Source organism: Nematolebias whitei, chromosome 16, assembly GCF_014905685.2.
Source record: "Nematolebias whitei isolate Nwh7 chromosome 16, NemWhi1, whole genome shotgun sequence".
In the NCBI taxonomy this organism is placed as follows: domain Eukaryota; kingdom Metazoa; phylum Chordata; class Actinopteri; order Cyprinodontiformes; family Rivulidae; genus Nematolebias; species Nematolebias whitei.
The window spans coordinates 6,386,049-6,395,311 of record NC_056513.1 but is presented as its reverse complement, the minus strand read 5'-3'; the positions used below and the strand labels follow the sequence as shown (position 1 = coordinate 6,395,311).

Genomic DNA, 9,263 nt, shown 5'->3' with positions numbered 1-9,263 from the left:
CTTTGCATTTGCCTCCCCAGGGAATGACTCTTATGCTTCACACACACTGCTTTGCCAAATTGATGGATCTATTGGAATGCCTCCAGTGAGCCTGAAAACGTCTACAGCTCTCAGAGACAGCGCTCATAATAAATAAATAAACAAATAAATAAATACATTACAAAACAGACAAAAGAACAAAGAAAATCTCTTTGCAGGTGCCGTGGCTCCAGGTTATGAAAATGATGATGCTTGCTCTTGATTACTGGTTTCTAATCCTCCCTCTCCGTAACGTCTAATTTCAGTGCCATGTTGTGAATCCAGGGACAGGAAGTCCTGCAGAGAAGCTCGGCCTGGAGGTCTGGTACAGCTGCTGGAGGCTCTGCACTCACTCACACGTGCAAATTGTTTAAAGTATAAATTCATTCAATCCTGGTAGTTTGTTTTATACAACAGAATGGGCAGAATTACGTTTAGTCAGAATTATTTTACTATCTAAAATAGAGCGAGCATGTGAGAGAGAATTTGTGTTTTTCTTTCCTTCTGGTATTTTTTGTGGATATGTACGATGGAGCTTTAGGGCCACGCTAAGAAAAATAAATTAAAAGCCATATAATTACGAGAATAAAGTTGTACGAGACTTTTATTTTTGCATCTCTTGTTTTTATTTTACTTATTTTTTCCTCCACAAGTCGGATTCATGATGCGACCTGTCACTCAATCCAGTAGGCGTGTCAGCAAATCACCAATGCGAAACTGCTCTCTGCAGGTACGGAGCATTTAGCTTCGGATTGGTCGTTTGCTGACACGCCTACTGGATTGATTGACAGGTCACATTGAGGATCTGACTCATGAAAAAAATTAAAAAACAAGAGCTGTAAAAAAAAAAAAGAAGTCTTGTACGACTTTATTCTCGTAATATTATGGCTTTTAATTTGTTTTTTCTTACCATGGCCCTAAAGCTCCGTCGTAGATATGAAAGTTGGTTTAATGAACATTTGGTCTTCAGCAGCACATGAAAGTGAAGTTTAATGAGTGAAGAAGAATACAATGTGTGGATTCTGTCCTGCGTATGGAAACCGGTGCAATCCCAGAGATTCTGGTGGTATTTATGCACGTCCCACACCGTGTTGCCCCTGAGGACCCTGCAGAGAAACAGGGCAGTGACTGTCACATTTCTTCCACGCTGCCCTCTCCAAGAGGCCGGTGGCTTCACGAATTATTCCCTTAGCCGGACTGACCTCACGCTACTGCTGCTTTTCATCCAAGCTGTCACATTGTGAGCTCTCTGACACAACAGTGGATCTGAGAGTTAAAGCCAAAAAAAAAAAAAAAAAAAAAGTATGACAATAAAACAAACGCATGTTTACATTTCTTCACTTATAGCAACCCCAGAGAATGTAGTGTATGTTTCACAACAAGAGGTCAGGAGGAGCAAAATGCAGAAAGCATTCTCCAGAGTCTGTGCCGATGTGGCCCATCTCAGTTTTACAGTTACTAGGCAACAGACAACAGCTCTTTAAGTCAAGCTGATGTCATATAAAACACTTTTTTATCTTTATTTTTTATTACTATTTTTGATTCTACAATGGCCGCTTCTCACATGCTGTCAGCACTCGACACTGATTGGTCAGAATCCACTCAGGATAAATGGGAGAGCAGCGCTGAATTGGATCACAACTGGCCTACTTGTGTCTCCACCACAGCTTCCAGTGCTGCTGCTCACAGCTGCACTGCTGGGATTCAGCTTCATGTCAAGAAAAGTTGCAAGGTCTGAGATATCAGTAAACCACCATGCTTTTTCTTTTGAAATGGATTCATAGACTAAATCCACCATCATTCAATATGCAGTGTTTGGATTTCACCAAGATGGTGCTGTTGTGCATTTTACACAAACATCTGGTCTGATCTGTCCAAGAAACATCAGTAGCTGTATTTCTAAACTTCTTAAAAAATGTATTTTTTACAGAGAATATGCTTTTCCCCGGCAACACACCACATACATCCAGTCTTTTTGTAACTACACCATCATAAAAATTAACACCTAACTTTAACGTCTGAGCTGGTGCTCCCATCTCTGAGCATTGCACAGTCTGATCCACGGGTGAATTGGCTGGGATGTCAACTCCAAGGAAAAGTGGCAGCTGCCATAAATGTTTTTCCACTTGCGAATAATTTTTATCTCTTTAGAACAATGCATTCCAGCTAACCTTGGACGATTCTCCTATTGATGGGGAGCAACAACTTCTTCTTTGAGGTCATCGCTGATTCCTTTTAGGCTTGACGTCAACACACACCTGTGTTCACCTGAGTGGAAAACTGACAAAAGTCCTGCTTTTACGGAGACCGTCACACTTCTTAATGACCTGATAATCACGTGTGAACTTTAATGCTTCAGGACACACATCTAATGGCATCACCTGGTAATACTCATCTGTTCCACTTTGTGCAGATAATTACTGCAGAGCCACTTTCTTTTGAAAGATAAACTTCAACTTAGCTAAAAGCTGTTGGTGCAGGACCTGAGTAAACACGTGCGCCTCACGTGAGGAAGTGAAAATCTGTGGTGAAACGGAGACGCATTGAGCCGTAAGCAGGTTTTCTTCTGTCTCGAACCATCAGTGGGGAGCCGTCATAAATAAACTGTGTGATGGTTCACACACACACCACCTACTGTGCCACCCCAACACACACACACACACACGCAAACATGCAGTGATCACAGTATCCCCTTAAGGTTTATGTCTCCTGGGAGGACGTGTGTTGTGCAGCAACATCCTGCCTGTTTTCAACCTTTTTACCGACTCTTTATCGTCATTTTTTTTCTTCTTCTTGCACTCACTCAGGAGTTTGATTTATCTCCTTTTCAAATCCACTCTACCTCCTTATTAACCATTTCCTTATCTAAATCTCACTCTCCCCTTTCTGAAGCTCCAACCCCCTAAGGCTACCTTTATTTATTTATTTATTTATGTATTTTTTTGCTGTGGCAGATATATTTAGAGTCTGACAGGCAGTGAAAAGCCGATGGAGACGGATGTGTGCAGCGTGCCTCTCTGAGCTGCCACATGACATGATGGAGAGTTTAGCTTATCTTTTGTACGGCAGCAGCTGTGTTGCCGTATGTCTGATGGACTCTAGGCCTCTGGAATTGAACCAGTATTCTGCTGGTGAGCAGATTGCTGCAAAACCTTAACATACATTTTGACAAATAATAACACGGCTGGACATGAAACCATCAATCCACCCATTAAAAAGAAAATATATGAGTTCTGCATGTTTGGACTTTTTTGATTTAATAAAAAAAACAATTAAATACATATTAAATGTAAATTTAGTTATACAAAGATTTAGCCAAGGGCTGCATCTAATCTTTGGGTAATAAAGGAGGCGGTAAACGGTGGTAATGGATGAAAGCATGCTCACCAAGCACACCTTCTTGACATCGTATTGCCAGCAGACACACATCTGTTTGTTTTGTCATTTAATCTAGCATATTTGATTTCAGCCCTTTAATATGATTAAACAAACAGAACCTATCTGGGGCAGAAAAATCTGCTCCCAACACAAGGAAGGCTGCAAACCCATAGGCTCCGGCACGAGCCCACACATTCGCGCAATGTGAATTTCTTTTATAACACTTGTTTTAAAGTCAGGAAGGCAACCATGTCATGAATCACCGCAAGAGTGATTAATAATTGCCAGTCTGGATGAAAACTCCTCTTTAGTTGTTGCATGATGAGATTAGACACAGTATAGTTTTGTTTTCAATGTTTAGATGCCAAAGCGGTTTCTTTTTCAATAATGTACACAAATCAGCAAAGGCTCAGTGTAGTGTGGAGGTTCAGAAGTGAATTAGTGAAGATCCCATCATTCCAGAATTTTTTCACCTGCATCATAAGTAGAAGTCAGCTCTGAGTCACCATCTGCCTAAACATGCTGAGAAAACATGAAGAAATGTTTGAATTCTTCTGTGAGTCCAGACTAATTCCAGAGCAGCGAGTATAAAAATGGTTGTGAGGCTGCGTTGCGCTCTGAAAACGCAACTTGGCCACGAGCCGCAGTTAGTATATCTGGAGGCGGGCTCAGTGATGGTAGCCTGGCACTTTTAATGTCAAGACATTTCCATTTTCAGCTCTTCTGTCACTTGACTTCACAGCTGTTCTCCAGCAAAGGTCAGAGCTACACAAAAACAACACGTGCACGACACTCTCTGCAACCGCACACACTTTACAGGCCAATCACACACACACACACACACGCTTTATTTACAGAGCACACTGGTTTTATTCACAGACTAATATTATATGCTCTATCCACCGACATCAGAATAAAATGGCTCTATCCATGAGACGAGACACAAGCTCACGTTAACGCCTAGTTGGGTTCATTTACAGGGAATTAGTTTGTAGGCAAACATTTCAGAAACACTGAGCATGAAGGGTTTTTTACTCTGAACTAAAAAAAAAATCTTTAGATTGATAAATTTACTTTTGTATTCTGTGTTTTGAAGCAAAATCCAATCCCAGGCTGCCATTTGAGTCGAAACTTCAATACAAATGAGCAATAAAGACTTGTGACTTGTGACTTGGACATTTCACTATATGCAACCGTATGTCTTCTCTTTGACGCGACATGTTCCAGCTCTGAGGGCAGCGATGCGCTGAGATAGGAAGGTTATGCTCACTTTGTGCAGATTCTGTAAATATGTCCCATTTTCACTCACAACATGAGCTGTCTCACAACTCCTTCTTCACATCAGTTTTAGAACAGTGGCTGTTAACGCAATAAAGAAAAACACCATTTATAAAAAGAGTGTAGAATCGTCGTCATACATATGTAGTGAACTAGGCCTCCAACCAAAACCTGCCTCTGAAGACCTTCATGGGACAGGAATTGTTATTTCATTGATTTGAATCCAGAAATACAAATTAGCTCATCCAGAGACTGTCTAATTGTATCCTGAAGTAATCAATTGAAAGAACACTCTTCTTTTATATTATCATTACTATTTTACAATATCTTGATAATCAAAGTGTATTTAGTTCATATCATTTCTAATGTTGAAGTGAACCACTCATTTTAAATCAACTGTGAAACAGTATTAATGATTTTTTTAAACCTCATTTAAATTAGAAATCAAGTTAAATGTCTATTTACAAAGTAATTATGCATTTTGATTTTCTGTCTAAAGGAGAAGTAGTGATGTCGGTTGAAAGTCAGAGACAGTCAGAAAAGAAGTTATTAGAACGGGCTGTATTGTTTTTAAACCTAGCAGACGGTAAAAAGAGAAACACTGGCATCTGCGTTTGTCTCACTTCGCCATAACATTTCTCTGTCTGTACTAAACGTTCCTAAACATTACTGAACTCTCTGTTGACTTTTAGTAACCCTCTGACATCACTAGAACCACCCCCTGTTGGTTGTTTCAACCAATCAGGAAGTATTAAGTGACCGGAAGTGAGAACTCTTTAAAAGTCGACACTTCCTGGAACTATTCAGTCTACTCCGTCTACGGAGTCTTCTCCGTCTTCTCCGTCTTCTCAAGTTCTTCTGAGTTCTTCTGAAGTCTTGGATCTGAGTTGAACTCAGTCTTTGATGGAGTCTTCTCAAGCCTTGTGGAGTTTTCCACTCCTGAGTGGGATCTCTGACGGAGTCACAGCGACTTGCTGTGAATCCACCCGGGTGTAATGCCTCCAACTTTGAAGGGAGCTGAGCCTGTTTGTTGAACGGAGTAAATCATCACGACTTCTGACAATGACCAGCCGCTCTAACTGGAGATGCTGGAAGGTAGCGTTGAAATGGACCCAACACCAGAGCTGATTTATCTACTGCGAAGGTAATGAGTCGTCACGCACTAAGTGTACCGGAGGTTTGAGCTGGTGATTGAAAGAAGCGTGCCAATTCTGGTCAACAACATACACCTCTCTTCACCCATCTCTTCTTTAAACCTCTAAACTCCTTCCTTTAAACTCTTCTATTTTGCCAGTAATCTAGATGCCTTCAGAAATGTCTTGTTGTCTTATTAGTAAAGCGTGCCAAGTTTTATTAATCAGAACCAGATCAGCTAATCACGTGTACATGTTTTGATGTTAAATTTTGATTCTGTTAAATAAATGACTGCATTTATTCTGATGGGTCAAAGAAAATTAACGTCTCTTGTCACTGATTAAACAATCCTCACAGTTACCTCGTCACATGGCATTAATTTAACTCGAAAAAGAAAGAACCCGTTATATTTAAATAATTAATTAGTAGTTGTAGTGAACTAAGCCTCAGGTCAAATCTGGCCTTGATGGCCTTCCTGGGACAAGAACTGTATTTCATTGATTTGAGTCCAGAAACACAAGATTAAGTTCATCCAGAGACTTCCTAAGTGTCCTGCACTGATCAATTGAAAGAACACTCTCTTTTTCTATTATCATTACTATCTTACAAATGTCTTGATAATCAAAGTGTGTTTAGTTCAAACCATTTTTAAATGTTGAAGTGAACTACTCATTTTAAATCAACTGTGAAACAGTATTAGTGATTTTTTAATCCTCATTCAAAGTAGAAATCAAGTTAGAATGTGTTACGGAGTAATTCATGCATTTTCTGATTTTCTGTCTGGAATGAGCAAGTGTAAGTTGGTCCAAGGTTGGAGGCAAGAGAACAAGTTGTTGGAACGAACTGTCATGTTTTTATATCCTCTCAGACGTAAATAGAGAAGCTGGCACCTGTTTTCCCCCAACTCGCCTAAACATTTCTCTCGTCTGTCTCAAAAACATCTTCTGTCCGTTCCAAAACAATTTTTCTGTTTTTCTGACTTTTAATAACCTCTTACATCACTAAAACACACCCCTGTTTGGTCGATCGAACAATCAGGAACTTCCCAAATGAACCGGAAATAGAACTCTTTAAATGTCGGCACTTCCTAGTTCCAGCCAGTCGAGTCGAGTGCGGTGGGAGAGCAGTTCAGTTCGGAGTGCAGAACCGAACAGGAAAAGTGCTGGAGAAAACAGGAGGTCCAGACATGATCCGCAGTTCTTCCGAGTCTTGTGGGAATTATGAAATCTTCCACATCTGAGTGGAACTCTAACGGACTCACAACTCATGTGAGCCCAACCGAGAGGTGAACCTGTGTCGGACGGAATATCGTCACTACTTCGGACGATTCACAGCTGTTCGTACGGAGACGCTGAAAGGGTGCGTTAAATGGAACTCCGTACCAGTGGAGACACCTTCTACAGGTAAAGAGTTGATTTACACTACCTAAGTGTACCGAGGAGGAAGTTGGTATCTTAACGGAGCGTGCCGTTCTGATACCGACACATAACAACCCCTCATCCATCTTCTCTCTCAATTTTAACTCCTTCATCCCCCATCTTTAAACCCTTTTATCTTGCCAGTAATCATTCCAGATATTTTCAGAAATGTCTGTTGTGAAACAGGAAAATCATGGCCGTATGGTTTCCCTGACTGTAAAGCTTGCTAATTAATTATGTTGTTGTTGAAATCAATTTGCCAAATTAATGTAAATGTGTGATGTTAAACTTTGATTCTGTTAATAAATGACCGCATTCATTTGATGGGTCAAAGAAAATTAACGTCTCACGTCACATTTAATTAATTTCAATGCACGATATTATTCAGTCCAGAAAAATGAAAGAATCCGTTCTATTTATGAATATATCACAGGTATATGTTCCTCTACACTAGAACCGAACTGGATCAGTACCAGAACCACACAGCTGATAGTTTCAAAACAGGGTAAGACATCTTCCCACAGCTGAAAACATATCACTGTATTTTCTCTGAGCACCACAGCTGAAAAACATTGCTTTTTACAGTCAAACAGAAATCTGCACTTTTTAGCTTATAAGATCAGATATGTCAACATGTTCAATTCAAGTATTACACAAATAACACAGTCCATTCATGAGACGTACGGGCCACCAGTTGTAATGAGAGACACCGAGAGATGGATTTAGCTCAGTGGTGCTCTCTTACATTTTATAATATCTGGACTAATTCAAGTACATAATATTATACTTAATTTAAACAGATTCTTTCATTTTTCTGGACAAAGTAATATCGTGCCTAGAAGATTAAATGTGGACAAAGACGTGTTTAAATTTCTGACCCACCAACAACAGTGCGGTCTTTTATTTATCAAAACAATTTAAACACATCACACATTTTACACATTGATTGGCATAATTGATTACAATAACACAGCTTAATTAATGAACTTTACAATGGGAAATCATACGGCCATGATTCCTCACTTGCAGCTTGAAACAACAGACATATTCTTAGATCTTAAATTAATGTCTGCAGGCTTTTAGCTTATCTTTACTGGCAGGGAAATATAGAGATGGAGTAAACTTTAAGAAGGAAAAGTGGATACTTAGGGTTAACTAAGATAATAAAGAAAAGATGGGGAGTTATCTTGTTTGAAACCAGATAGCACGTTTCCCGGTGATTTCAGCTAGATGGTACCCGAGCGTTGACTCTTTACCTTGGTGGGGTTTCAGAGAGGCCTTCTCCTGACGTCCAGCAAGGCTGAGTCTTTTTATCTCCAGGGATTTATATCTGCTTCTCATCAACTTGGGACCACGAGGCTGCCTGACCCAGCTTCCAAAATAAACTCCCCTGAAAGATAGGATTAAGTTAAGTGGAATTTCAGCAAACATGCTGAACTCCTGAGATGTTGAATAGGTCTTTGGCGTGATGACCTGAACCAACACTCCAGACAGGTGTCACCTTTCAGAAAATGACCACCGTGGACTTCACCCTTGCAAAGTCACACTCGTCTTCCTTCTCAGCAGAACTCTCTGTTACCTCTCAAAGCAAAGCGTTTTACACTCCTGCTCCAAGGTTACTGAGAATTGTTTTGGGGTTAGTGAAAGAAAATAGCAGAGGATAGACACCAGTGTTGTCTGATTACTGAATATTTCGTCTGCACAGAGAATCAACACTCCAGACACAGAAGACATTGTCCTGTCCTTGAACTTCTGAGAGACAATCACTTACACATTTCTTATAAGAAGTCTAAATGAGATTTAAAAATCATTACTCACTTAAAAATGTTGTAGCATAATCACAGAGAAAAAGACACAGAAATGAAATTGCTGATTTTCCTCTTTTCTTATTCATTCATGAATCATAACACATTGATTAGAATGTCTGATTAAATGACTTATGATTAAATGACTTGAGTCAATTGAAAGTTCTCTTAAGAGATGATTTTGTGTCCAGGATCCAGAACGATGAACCAGCAGTCCACTGTTCATCCTGGG

The 9,263-nt window shown here is 39.9% G+C and overlaps 1 protein-coding gene across 1 annotated transcript in view; it reads left to right on the top strand.

The window, feature by feature from the left end:
• LOC119422697 (perforin-1-like) overlaps positions 1-9,263 on the top strand; it is a 32,768-nt gene that overhangs the window by 3,418 nt on the left and 20,087 nt on the right. The window lies entirely within an intron of this gene.